The sequence below is a fragment of the Musca autumnalis genome, unplaced genomic scaffold (assembly GCF_047663935.1).
Source record: "Musca autumnalis isolate F117 unplaced genomic scaffold, ASM4766393v1 scaffold_4, whole genome shotgun sequence".
In the NCBI taxonomy this organism is placed as follows: Eukaryota; Metazoa; Arthropoda; class Insecta; order Diptera; family Muscidae; genus Musca; species Musca autumnalis.
Window position 1 is genome coordinate 237,443,416 of NW_027411977.1, and position 13,636 is coordinate 237,457,051.

Genomic DNA, 13,636 nt, shown 5'->3' on the forward strand with positions numbered 1-13,636 from the left:
TTTAAATAATTTATGAGGAATATTTCAAGGCCTTTAAACGTGGATTTTTTAAATAATTTATGAGGAATATTTCAACGCCTTTAATAGCGGATTTTTAAAATAATTTTCAGGAAATTTCAAAGTTGTAAAATATGTAACAAAATCTCATTACCCTACATCAATTTTGTACTGTACCTGCCTTCAACAAATCCCAAAGATCCTATTTTATAAATGAAAAAGAATAGTAGGAGTAAAAATCCCATTAAAGAAAAACTTCTTTTAATTGCAGCTGTAAGCATCTTATTGCACCAAATAAAGGCCACACAACAAGGAAAATAATTTTCCAACATCATCCATCCAAGAATATGAATGATGAAGCAACCCAAAACCATTGTTTATTCTACAGACCTCACTCTCGTTCAAGCAATTCCCTTTTCAAAATGATTTATAGGGTTCAATCCATCATAATTTCCACAAATAATTCAATACCAAAAAAATACACATTTCTTAATCCTAATCTCGTTTCATAAATCTCAACCAATAATAGTTGAATTGCTACTTCTTTTTTATTCTGGCTACCAAACTGAGCTGCTTCTTTCAAATGCGATTACTTTATCCATCATAAATAAATAAACCAGAAAAAAAATAGTTTGTTACTCTATCCGTTCTTTGTCAAACAAAAAAATACACACCTGAGATAAGAATTCTAGCTGCTGTGATGTTGTTGTTGGAAAATCCCCCCGAAAAACTGTCATAAACCATTCAAAAAAAATAATAATACAAAGATCATAAAATGTGGCGTTGACAGTTTTAGGCAAACTGTCTGTCAACGAAATGTCAAAATTCTATTGCCGTTGATATTTGTTGCTGTCATCATCATATTACCTGCCTAGAAAACCACTCATAATAATCCACAAAGAAAAGATATGTCAAAATTATCGCAAATAACTATAAATTCTGATTCCCTTTTCTATGCGTTTGTGTTGTGTGTGAATGTGTGTGTTTCTAAGATTCTAGGTGAAAACCCCCAGTAAGATTTTATTCCCATTCCCAGGCAAATAAACTATGGCCTTATCTCTTAAACAATAATATTTATGTACGAATGTTTTACGAAATGTTTGGGCTACCGAAAAATGATGTCCAATGTTCTCATAATGTCCCATAATTTTCTTTCGAAATGTAATGGACATTATTTCAAATTTAGCAAAGTGGAGCACAATATTCAAAATTAATGGTTCATATTTTAGGTGGTTGTTATAAGGGGAATGGGTGGTATTGAAATATGAGAAATTCCCAAAAATTATTCATCAGAAATTATTTAAAAAATCCACGTTTGGAGGCCTTTTAATATTCCTCAAAAATTATTTAAAAAATCCACGTTTGGAGGCCTTTTAATATTCCTCAAAAATTATTTAAAAAATCCACGTTCGGAGGCCTTTTAATATTGCTCAAAAATCATTTAAAAAATCCACGTTTGGAGGCCTTTTAATATTCCTCAAAAATTATTTAAAAAATCCACGTTTGGAGGCCTTTTAATATTCCTCAAAAATTATTTAAAAAATCCACGTTTGGAGGCCTTTTAATATTCCTCAAAAATTATTTAAAAAATCCACGCTTTGAGGCTTTTTAATATTCCTCAAAAATTATTTAAAAAAATCCACGTTTGGAGGCCTTTTAATATTCCTCAAAAATTATTTAAAAAATCCACGTTTCTGGGCCTTTTAATATTCCTCAAAAATTATTTAAAAAATCCACGTTTGGAGGCCTTTTAATATTCCTCAAAAATTATTTAAAAAATCCACGTTTGGAGGCCTTTTAATATTCCTCAAAAATTATTTAAAAAATCCACGTTTGGAGGCCTTTTAATATTCCTCAAAAATTATTTTAAAAATCCACGTTTGGAGGCCTTTTAATATTCCTCAAAAATTATTTAAAAAATCCACGTTTGGAGGCCTTTTAATATTCCTCAAAAATTATTTAAAAATCCACGTTTGGAGGCCTTTTAATATTCCTCAAAAATTATTTAAAAAATCCACGTTTGGAGGCCTTTTAATATTCCTCAAAAATTATTTAAAAAATCCACGTTTGGAGGCCTTTTAATATTCCTCAAAAATTATTTAAAAAATCCACGTTTCTGGGCCTTTTAATATTCCTCAAAAATTATTTAAAAAATCCACGTTTCTGGGCCTTTTAATATTCCTCAAAAATTATTTTAAAAATCCACGTTTGTGGGCCTTTTAATATTCCTCAAAAATTATTTAAAAAATCCACGTTTGTGGGCCTTTTAATATTCCTCAAAAATTATTTAAAAGATCCACGTTTGTGGGCCTTTTAATATTCCTCAAAAATTATTTAAAAAATCCACGTTTGTGGGCCTTTTAATATTCCTCAAAAATTATTTAAAAATCCACGTTTGTGGGCCTTTTAATATTCCTCAAAAATTATTTAAAAAATCCACGTTTGTGGGCCTTTTAATATTCCTCAAAAATTATTTAAAAAATCCACGTTTGTGGGCCTTTTAATATTCCTCAAAAATTATTTAAAAATCCACGTTTGTGGGCCTTTTAATATTCCTCAAAAATTATTTAAAAAATCCACGTTTGTGGGCCTTTTAATATTCCTCAAAAATTATTTAAAAAATCCACGTTTGTGGGCCTTTTAATATTCCTCAAAAATTATTTAAAAATCCACGTTTGTGGGCCTTTTAATATTCCTCAAAAATTATTTAAAAAATCCACGTTTGTGGGCCTTTTAATATTCCTCAAAAATTATTTAAAAAATCCACGTTTGTGGGCCTTTTAATATTCCTCAAAAATTATTTAAAAGATCCACGTTTGTGGGCCTTTTAATATTCCTCAAAAATTATTTAAAAAATCCACGTTTGTGGGCCTTTTAATATTCCTCAAAAATTATTTAAAAAATCCACGTTTGTGGGCCTTTTAATATTCCTCAAAAATTATTTAAAAAATCCACGTTTGTGGGCCTTTTAATATTCCTCAAAAATTATTTAAAAAATCCACGTTTGTGGGCCTTTTAATATTCCTCAAAAATTATTTAAAAAATCCACGTTTGTGGGCCTTTTAATATTCCTCAAAAATTATTTAAAAAATCCACGTTTGTGGGCCTTTTAATATTCCTCAAAAATTATTTAAAAAGTCCACGTTTGTGGGCCTTTTAATATTCATCAAAAATTATTTAAAAAATCCACGTTTGGAGGCCTTTTAATATTCCTCAAAAATTATTTAAAAAGTCCACGTTTGTGGGCCTTTTAATATTCATCAAAAATTTTTTAAAAAATCCACGTTTGTGGGTCTTTTAATATTCCTCAAAAATTATTTAAAAATCCACGTTTGGAGGCCTTTTAATATTCCTCAAAAATTATTTAAAAAATCCACGTTTGGAGGCCTTTTAATATTCCTCAAAAATTATTTTAAAAATCCACGTTTGGAGGCCTTTTAATATTCCTCAAAAATTATTTAAAAAATCCACGTTTGGAGGCCTTTTAATATTCCTCAAAAATTATTTTAAAAATCCACGTTTGGAGGCCTTTTAATATTCCTCAAAAATTATTTAAAAAATCCACGTTTGGAGGCCTTTTAATATTCCTCAAAAATTATTTAAAAAATCCACGTTTGGAGGCCTTTTAATATTCCTCAAAAATTATTTAAAAATCCACGTTTGGAGGCCTTTTAATATTCCTCAAAAATTATTTAAAAAATCCACGTTTGGAGGCCTTTTAATATTCCTCAAAAATTATTTAAAAAATCCACGTTTGGAGGCCTTTTAATATTCCTCAAAAATTATTTAAAAAATCCACGTTTCTGGGCCTTTTAATATTCCTCAAAAATTATTTAAAAAATCCACGTTTCTGGGCCTTTTAATATTCCTCAAAAATTATTTAAAAAATCCACGTTTCTGGGCCTTTTAATATTCCTCAAAAATTATTTTAAAAATCCACGTTTGTGGGCCTTTTAATATTCCTCAAAAATTATTTAAAAAATCCACGTTTGTGGGCCTTTTAATATTCCTCAAAAATTATTTAAAAGATCCACGTTTGTGGGCCTTTTAATATTCCTCAAAAATTATTTAAAAAATCCACGTTTGTGGGCCTTTTAATATTCCTCAAAAATTATTTAAAAATCCACGTTTGTGGGCCTTTTAATATTCCTCAAAAATTATTTAAAAAATCCACGTTTGGAGGCCTTTTAATATTCCTCAAAAATTATTTAAAAAATCCACGTTTCTGGGCCTTTTAATATTCCTCAAAAATTATTTAAAAAATCCACGTTTCTGGGCCTTTTAATATTCCTCAAAAATTATTTTAAAAATCCACGTTTGTGGGCCTTTTAATATTCCTCAAAAATTATTTAAAAAATCCACGTTTGTGGGCCTTTTAATATTCCTCAAAAATTATTTAAAAGATCCACGTTTGTGGGCCTTTTAATATTCCTCAAAAATTATTTAAAAAATCCACGTTTGTGGGCCTTTTAATATTCCTCAAAAATTATTTAAAAATCCACGTTTGTGGGCCTTTTAATATTCCTCAAAAATTATTTAAAAAATCCACGTTTGTGGGCCTTTTAATATTCCTCAAAAATTATTTAAAAATCCACGTTTGTGGGCCTTTTAATATTCCTCAAAAATTATTTAAAAAATCCACGTTTGTGGGCCTTTTAATATTCCTCAAAAATTATTTAAAAATCCACGTTTGTGGGCCTTTTAATATTCCTCAAAAATTATTTAAAAAATCCACGTTTGTGGGCCTTTTAATATTCCTCAAAAATTATTTAAAAATCCACGTTTGTGGGCCTTTTAATATTCCTCAAAAATTATTTAAAAAATCCACGTTTGTGGGCCTTTTAATATTCCTCAAAAATTATTTAAAAAATCCACGTTTGTGGGCCTTTTAATATTCCTCAAAAATTATTTAAAAGATCCACGTTTGTGGGCCTTTTAATATTCCTCAAAAATTATTTAAAAAATCCACGTTTGTGGGCCTTTTAATATTCCTCAAAAATTATTTAAAAAATCCACGTTTGTGGGCCTTTTAATATTCCTCAAAAATTATTTAAAAAATCCACGTTTGTGGGCCTTTTAATATTCCTCAAAAATTATTTAAAAAATCCACGTTTGTGGGCCTTTTAATATTCCTCAAAAATTATTTAAAAAATCCACGTTTGTGGGCCTTTTAATATTCCTCAAAAATTATTTAAAAAATCCACGTTTGTGGGCCTTTTAATATTCCTCAAAAATTATTTAAAAAGTCCACGTTTGTGGGCCTTTTAATATTCATCAAAAATTATTTAAAAAATCCACGTTTGGAGGCCTTTTAATATTCCTCAAAAATTATTTAAAAAGTCCACGTTTGTGGGCCTTTTAATATTCATCAAAAATTTTTTAAAAAATCCACGTTTGTGGGTCTTTTAATATTCCTCAAAAATTATTTAAAAAATCCACGTTTGTGGGTCTTTTAATGTTCCTCAAAAATTATTTAAAAAATCCACGTTTGTGGGCCTTTTAATATTCCTCAAAAATTATTTAAAAAATACACGTTTGTGGGTCTTATAATATTCCTCAAAAATTATTTAAAAAATCCACGTTTGTGGGTCTTTTAATGTTCCTCAAAAATTATTTAAAAAATCCACGTTTGTGGGCCTTTTAATATTCCTCAAAAATTATTTAAAAAATCCACGTTTGTGGGCTTTTTAATATTCCTCAAAAATTATTTAAAAAATCCACGTTTGTGGGCCTTTTAATGTTCCTCAAAAATTATTTAAAAAATCCACGTTTGTGGGCCTTTTAATATTCCTCAAAAATTATTTAAAAAATCCACGCTTTGAGGCCTTTTAATATTCCTCAAAAATTATTTTAAAAATCCACGCTTGGAGGCCTTTTAATATTCCTCATAAATTATTAAAAAAATCCACGTTTGGAGGCCTTTTAATATTCCTCAAAAATTATTTAAAAAATCCACGTTTGGAGGCCTTTAATATTCCTCAAAAATTATTTAAAAAATCCACGTTTCTGGGCCTTTTAATATTCCTCAAAAATTATTTAAAAAATCCACGTTTGTGGTCCTTTTAATATTCCTCAAAAATTATTTAAAAAAATCCACGTTTGTGGTCCTTTTAATATTCCTCAAAAATTATTTAAAAAATCCTCGCTTTGAGGCCTTTAAATATTCCTCAAAAATTATTTAAAAAATCCACGTCTGTGGGCCTTTTAATATTTCTCAAAAATAATTTTAAAAATCCACGTTTGGAGGCCTTTTAATATTCCTCAAAAATTGTTTAAAAAATTCACGTTTGGAGGCCTTTTAATATTCCTCAAAAATTATTTAAAAAATCCACGTTTGGAGGCCTTTTAATATTCCTCAAAAATTATTTAAAAAATCCACGTTTGGAGGCCTTTTAATATTCCTCAAAAATTATTTAAAAAATCCACGTTTGGAGGCCTTTTAATATTCCTCAAAAATTATTTCAAGAATCCTAAACCCCTAAAAGTATACACCACACATGAACCTAATCCAAACATATGTTAATAAAACACATGTCTTACCTTATGTTACCTCAAAATGTTTCAAAACTATCATCAATTCCCTAATTGATTGACCTCTGCCATTTAGATCCTCGAACATGAATGATATCCTCTAAACTACCTCAACAACATTTCCCAAATATGTTTTACCAAAACATTTAAATTTTACTTTAAATGTCATTAAACTAAAATACATAAAATACCGATTACAAAAAAAAAATACCCAACAACAACCAAATGACAGCAATAACAACAATGGCAACAACACTAGAATGAGAAAAAAAACACAACAACGACTAATTAATCACAACGGAAACACAGCACACATCCGGTGGAAAGTACCAGCTGATGTTCATTCAGAAGCAGCAGCATTTGGTGGCAACATTTGTAGAGATGAAAACACCGAAGAGAAAAACAAAAACAGGCGAAAGAAAGCAAAGCAAAAAAATGCGACATTTCCTGTTGGTTGATTGAAATTTTTAAATTCCACAAGGCTTTTGGTTGGTCGTCATCATCATCATCATCTCTATTCACAGTTGAGCATTAAGAAAAAATTCAATGATTTTAACATTGGCAAATTTCAATTTCTTTTTGAATGGTGTTTGGCGTAGCTGACAAAAAATTTGCATTTGAAAGCATTTTAACACCTCTTGTAATGTTGAAGTGTTAAATGATATAAAAGTAGCAAATGAATCCAAAAGGAGAGGAAGAAGAAACAAAATCAATTTCCAATAATAATACCCACCGACTACCGTCCAAAGGAAATGGAAAACAAGGAATTCAAAAAAAAAGAGGAAAATGAAAGGAAGAAAGATTAAGAGTTAGAAACATTTTATTGGGTGGAATTAGGGATGGCAAAGTCAAGAAATAAGTTCAAAAAATTCCATGATTGGGAATTGACAAGTTTCAAATATTTTTCCACAATAATGGGATCACTATGAAATGTATTTTTCAACACGTTTTTCAGCAATACTTCAAGAATCGAAATATTGTTGAAAAAATGTTTAAAAACTCAACGATTATAGTTTTCGAAATTTTGTTGAAAAATGTTTAAAAGCTCCACGATTATAGTTTTCGAAATGTTGTTGAAAAAATATTTAAAAACTCCACCTTTATAGTCCGCGAAATATTGTTGAAAAAATGTTTAAAAACTCCAAGTTTATAGTCCGCGAAATGTTGTTGAAAAAATGTTTAAAAACTCCACGTTTATAGTCCGCGAAATATTGTTTAACAAAATGTTTAAAAACTCCACGTTTATAGTCCTCGAAATGTTGTTGAAAAAATGTTTAAAAACTCTACATTTACAGTCCAATATTGCAATATTTCGCGGACTGTAAACGTGGAGTTTTTAAACATTTTTCAACAATATTTCAACAATTTTTCAACAATATTTCGTGGACTATCAACGTGAAATTTTTAAACATTTTTTCAGCAATATTTCGCGAACTATAAACGTGGAGTTTTTAAACATTTTTTCAGCAATATTTCGCTGAATATAAACGTGGAGTTTTTAAACATTTTTCCAACAATATTTCGAAGACTATAAACGTGGAGTTTTGAAACAATTTTTCAACAATATTTCGAACACTATAAAAGTGGAGTTCTTAAACAATTTTTTAACAATATTTCGCAGACTGTAAGCGTAGAGTTTTTAAACATTTTTCAGCTATATTTCGCGGACTATAAACGTGGAGTTTTAAACATTTTTTCAGCAATATTTCGCGGACTGTAAACGTGGAGTTTTTAAACATTTTTCAACAATATTTCGAGGACTATAAACGTTGAGTTTTTAAACTATTTTTCAACAATATTTCGAGGACTATAAACGTGGAGTTTTTAACAATATTTCGAAGACTATAAACGTGGAGTTTTTAAACAATTTTTCAACAATATTTCGAAGACTATAAACCTGGAGTTTTTAAACAATTTTTTAACAATATTTCGAAGACTATAAACGTGGAGTTTTTAAACAATTTTTCAACAATATTTCGAAGACTATAAACGTGGAGTTTTGAAACAATTTTTCAACAATATTTCGAAGACTATAAAAGTGGAGTTTTTAAACAATCTTTCAACAATATTTCGAAGACTATAAACGAGGATTTTTTTCAACAATATTTCGAAGACTATAAACGTGAAGTTTTTAAACAATTTTTCAACAATATTTCGAAGACTATAAACGTGGAGTTTTTAAACATTTTTTCAACAATATTTCGCGGACTATAAACGTGGAGTTTTTAAACATTTTTTTCAACAATATTTCGCGGACTATAAACGTGGAGTTTTTAAACAATTTTTCAACAATATTTCGCGGACAATAAACGTGGAGTTTTTAAACATTTTTCAACAATATTTCGAGGGCTATTAACGTAAAGTTTTTAAACATTTTTTCAACAATATTTCGCGAACTATAAACGTGGAGTTTTTAAACATTTTTTTCAACAATACTTCGAGGACTATAAACGTGGAGTTTTTAAACTATTTTTCAACAATATTTCGAGGACTATAAACGTGGAATTTTTAAACTATTTTTCAACAATATTTCGAGGACTATAAACGTGGAGTTTTTAAACTATTTTTCAACAATATTTCGAGGACTATAAACGTGGAGTTTTTAAAGTATTTTTCAACAATATTTCGAAGACTATAAACGTGGAGTTTTTAAACTATTTTTCAACAATATTTCGAGGACTATAAACGTGGAGTTTTTAAACTATTTTTCAACAATATTTCGAGGACTATAAACGTGGAATTTTTAAACTATTTTTCAACAATATTTCGAGGACTATAAACGTGGAGTTTTTAAACTATTTTTCAACAATATTTCGAGGACTATAAACGTGGAGTTTTTAAACTATTTTTCAACAATATTTCGAAGACTGTAAACGTGGAGTTTTTAAACTATTTTTCAACAATATTTCGAGGACTATAAACGTGGAGTTTTTAAAGTATTTTTCAACAATATTTCGAAGACTATAAACGTGGAGTTTTTAAACTATTTTTCAACAATATTTCGAGGACTATAAACGTGGAGTTTTTAAACTATTTTTCAACAATATTTCGAGGACTATAAACGTGGAATTTTTAAACTATTTTTCAACAATATTTCGAGGACTATAAACGTGGAGTTTTTAAACTATTTTTCAACAATATTTCGAGGACTATAAACGTGGAGTTTTTAAACTATTTTTCAACAATATTTCGAGGACTATAAACGTGGAGTTTTTAAACTATTTTTCAACAATATTTCGAGGAGTATAAACGTGGAGTTTTTAAACTATTTTTCAACAATATTTCGAGGACTATAAACGTGGAGTTTTTAAACTATTTTTCAACAATATTTCGAGGACTATAAACGTGAAGTTTTTAAACTATTTTTCAACAATATTTCGAGGACTATAAACGTGGAGTTTTTAAACTATTTTTCAACAATATTTCGAGGACTATAAACGTGGAATTTTTAAACTATTTTTCAACAATATTTCGAGGACTATAAACGTGGAGTTTTTAAACTATTTTTCAACAATATTTCGAGGACTATAAACGTGGAGTTTTTAAAGTATTTTTCAACAATATTTCGAAGACTATAAACGTGGAGCTTTTAAACAATTATTTTAACAGTATTTCGTGGACTATAAACCTGGAGTTTTTAAAAATTTTTAAACAATATTTAGAGGACTATAAACACGGAGTTTTTAAACATTTATTTCATCACTATTTCGTGGACTATAAACGAGGAGTTTTTAAACTATTTTTCAACAATATTTCGAGGGCTATCAACGTGGAGTTTTTAAACATTTCAAGGACATCTTTAAAGATATTTTGAACAATATTTCGAGGACAGTCAAACACAGTTTTCTCAACAATATTTCAAGGAATATAAACGTTGAGTTTGTAAACATGTGTTCACCAATATTTCATGGACTACAAACCTGGAGTTTTTAAAATTTTTTCGCCAATACTTGGAGGACTATAAACGTGGTGTTTTTAAACATTTGTTTATATTTTATAAAGAACAAATAATAATGAATGCCGAATAGTCATCTCTAGGTGTGATATCCTCCATTAGACGTCATTACGTTTAGGAGTGGCACACTTAAAAAACAAATCACTTCAATTGAAATTGTGGCAGAACTTTGTCTAAAGCTTTGAAAACAATTACAACAACTCTACTCAAAGATTTTGAAATGGCCACACAAAATCTCCACTCTTTATAGAACAGCACGAAATGATGGAAATAGGCAAAACGGAATACCATTTGAAAAAAAACGTTTCTCAAACGCAAATGAATGTTGAATGATTTGTGGTAAAATGAAAGAAGAAAGTCAATCCAAAGGAGGCTAGGGGACGTAGGCGAAATCAATTGATAATGCTCTAAAGAACAACTTTGCTTTGAAATTTTTTTTCAGAAAAAAGAAAAACAAAGTTTCAATAGAAAGCCAATTTTTTCCTGTGTTAATGCAACAAATTACTGGCTATCTTTGTGTTTTGTTTGTTTGCCAAAGCTACTAATCACAACCAGATTTCCTTTTTTCTCCACTTTACCACATTGCTCATCTTCCTACGTCCGGTTTAAATTACCATTCTTTCTTTCTTTCACTTTACGCAAATACAATTTAATTGAAAAGAAAAAATATTGTAAAAAAAAGAGTTGAAAAATTGCACAACTCTAAAGGTTCAGCATAGCACAGCCGAGTACATAAAGAATTGATGGCAGTAGCAACATCAGCAGCAGCTGTGGCAGTAGTAGTGGCTTCATTGGGGTGTTAAAAAGGGTTAATTGATATGACTTTGATTGCCCATAGCTTCATTTGCTTTCAAACGCTTTCAATGCAAATGGTTTTACGTTGTCGTGGCAAGAATAGCATGACTGGCTGGGGAAAAACATTCATTACGCAGGTTATTCAAAACGAGGTTGGGTTTCAGAAGTTAATATGTAAAGGATTGAAAACAAAATTATAAGAATATTTAAAAAAAATTAAAATTATTTCTAAACACGAATTTTCAAAAAAAAAAAAAAAAAATGAGGGCGATGTCTTCTTAGCCAACATTTTTGAATTTTTGTGTAGAAGGTCCTCGACGGACTTAACCGATATAAGTCACATTCGAACTTGAACCGTTAAGAGCACTTCAATCTGTCTGAGAGAACCAAATGAGTGGTTCTCATTTATTAAGGCTCTCAAATCATTTATTTATTTATTTTTTTTTTTATTTTTTTTTTTTTTTTTGAAAGATCGATCCTCGCTATTTTCAATAATTTTCCACCACTAACCTAGCCCCCAAACTTCTTGCAATTTCCATTGATATTTTTCTTTTATATATTTGCGCATTCAACACCACTGCCTTCACCAAAATGCAAATGTTGTTCTTCTTCATGTTCTTTTAGTGCCATACCGGGCCATGTTCTTGTTGTTATTGTTCGTGCATTCACAACTCCGCTTTTTTATCGGTTTTGTGCATTTCTTGTGTGTAAAAAATTAATTTTGAATAACGTAGATTGATCAAAGTACATCGTATTTTATTGAAAAAAAAAGCTTCAAACTCTTTGTGTTAAAATATCGCATCGAAGCAAAATTATAACGAACAAAAGAATTCTATGAAAAACAGAATATTGATTTATTATTTTCACATAAATTACAATTAATTTCTGGGCAAGTGTTCACGCACTTACAATGATTTAGGATGTGTTTTTTTCTATAAAAACAATTTTGAAAGAGTTAAAAAGCTCAATAAGCAACTCTTATTATCGAAATTGGCAATATTTTTCAATTTATTTCAATGATGACAGATTCCAACAGCAGTTTTTTTCTCTCTATTTTTGATAGCCTAAAACTATGCAGCAAACATTGGATAAACATTTTGGACTACATATGTGAACTTCTTAAATATTAACAAAGCAATTTAAGGGCATACCTGCCACCATAACACAATGGTAAGCATGCCCGCCTTGCTCACTGAATGCCTTGGTTCGATTCTTACTCGAGATAACCCTTCAACTTACTGATGGCAGATTGGAACAAGTGTCGTTTAGGGGCACCTCTCGGATCGGTTCGAAATCTTACCATAAGTAGCCCTTGGGACCCTGATTCCAACGATATATAATTTTCCGGGGAGAAGTCCACACTTCCTGAGATATGGGTCTTGACATTTCGGAAATTTCGTACTTTAACACCTATAGGTAGTTTATGGGCACCTCTTGGATCGGGCAGAAATTTTTACCATAAGTAGCCCTTTGGACTCTGAACACAACGATATATAATTTTCCGGGGGGAAGTCCATACTTTCTGAGATATGGGTCTTGACATTTTACAATTCTAACGTGGGCAATATAGTCATCGTTTTAAATCACCGGCCGAATGTCGGCTACTTAAGAACACTTTCAATTTAAAAGAGAGTTTTGATCGCGTAGCCCACTTTTGTCCCTGTCAATAGGAGAAAGGGCTATCTACTGTAAAAATTTCAGCCCAATCCAAAAGGTGCACCTAAACGAGATTTAAGCCGGCAGATTTTCCGATAATTTTTAGGCACATAAAACTTCTCCAAACATGTATCGTAATTGGATCAACAATATTTCGAGTAATGTAGATTTTTCAGCATTTTTAAACCATATATTGAAGACTTTAAACATGGAGTTTTAAAACATATTTTTCAACGATATTTTGAGGCCTCTGAACGAGTAGTTTTTAACAATATTTCGAGGACTAAAACGTGGATTTCTTTTTATTTTTTTTTTCAACAATATTTTGACGACAATAAACGTTGAATTTGAGTTGTTGAGTTTTTAAACATTTTCAACAATATTTCGAGGACTATAGGCGTGGAGTTTTTAAACTTTCGTGCACCAATATTACGGAGACTACAAACGTAGAGTTTTTCAAATTTTTTTCAACAAAATTTCGATGACTATAAACATCGATCATTTAAACAATTTCAAAAATAATTTGAAGACTAAAAACGTGGAGTTTTAAGCATTGTTTCAACAAAACTTCAAGGCCTATAAATATCGAGAACTATAAAATGTAGAATTTTTATGCTTTTTTCAACAACATTTTGATCATTTTTTCGACGATATTTTGACGACTATAAACGTCAAGCTTTTCAACAATATTTCGAGGAATAT

At 29.6% G+C, this 13,636-nt stretch overlaps 1 protein-coding gene across 4 annotated transcripts in view; it reads left to right on the plus strand.

Annotated features, from left to right (window-relative positions):
- Nucleotides 1-13,636, plus strand: part of fz2 (frizzled 2) — a 604,999-nt gene that overhangs the window by 412,216 nt on the left and 179,147 nt on the right. The window lies entirely within an intron of this gene.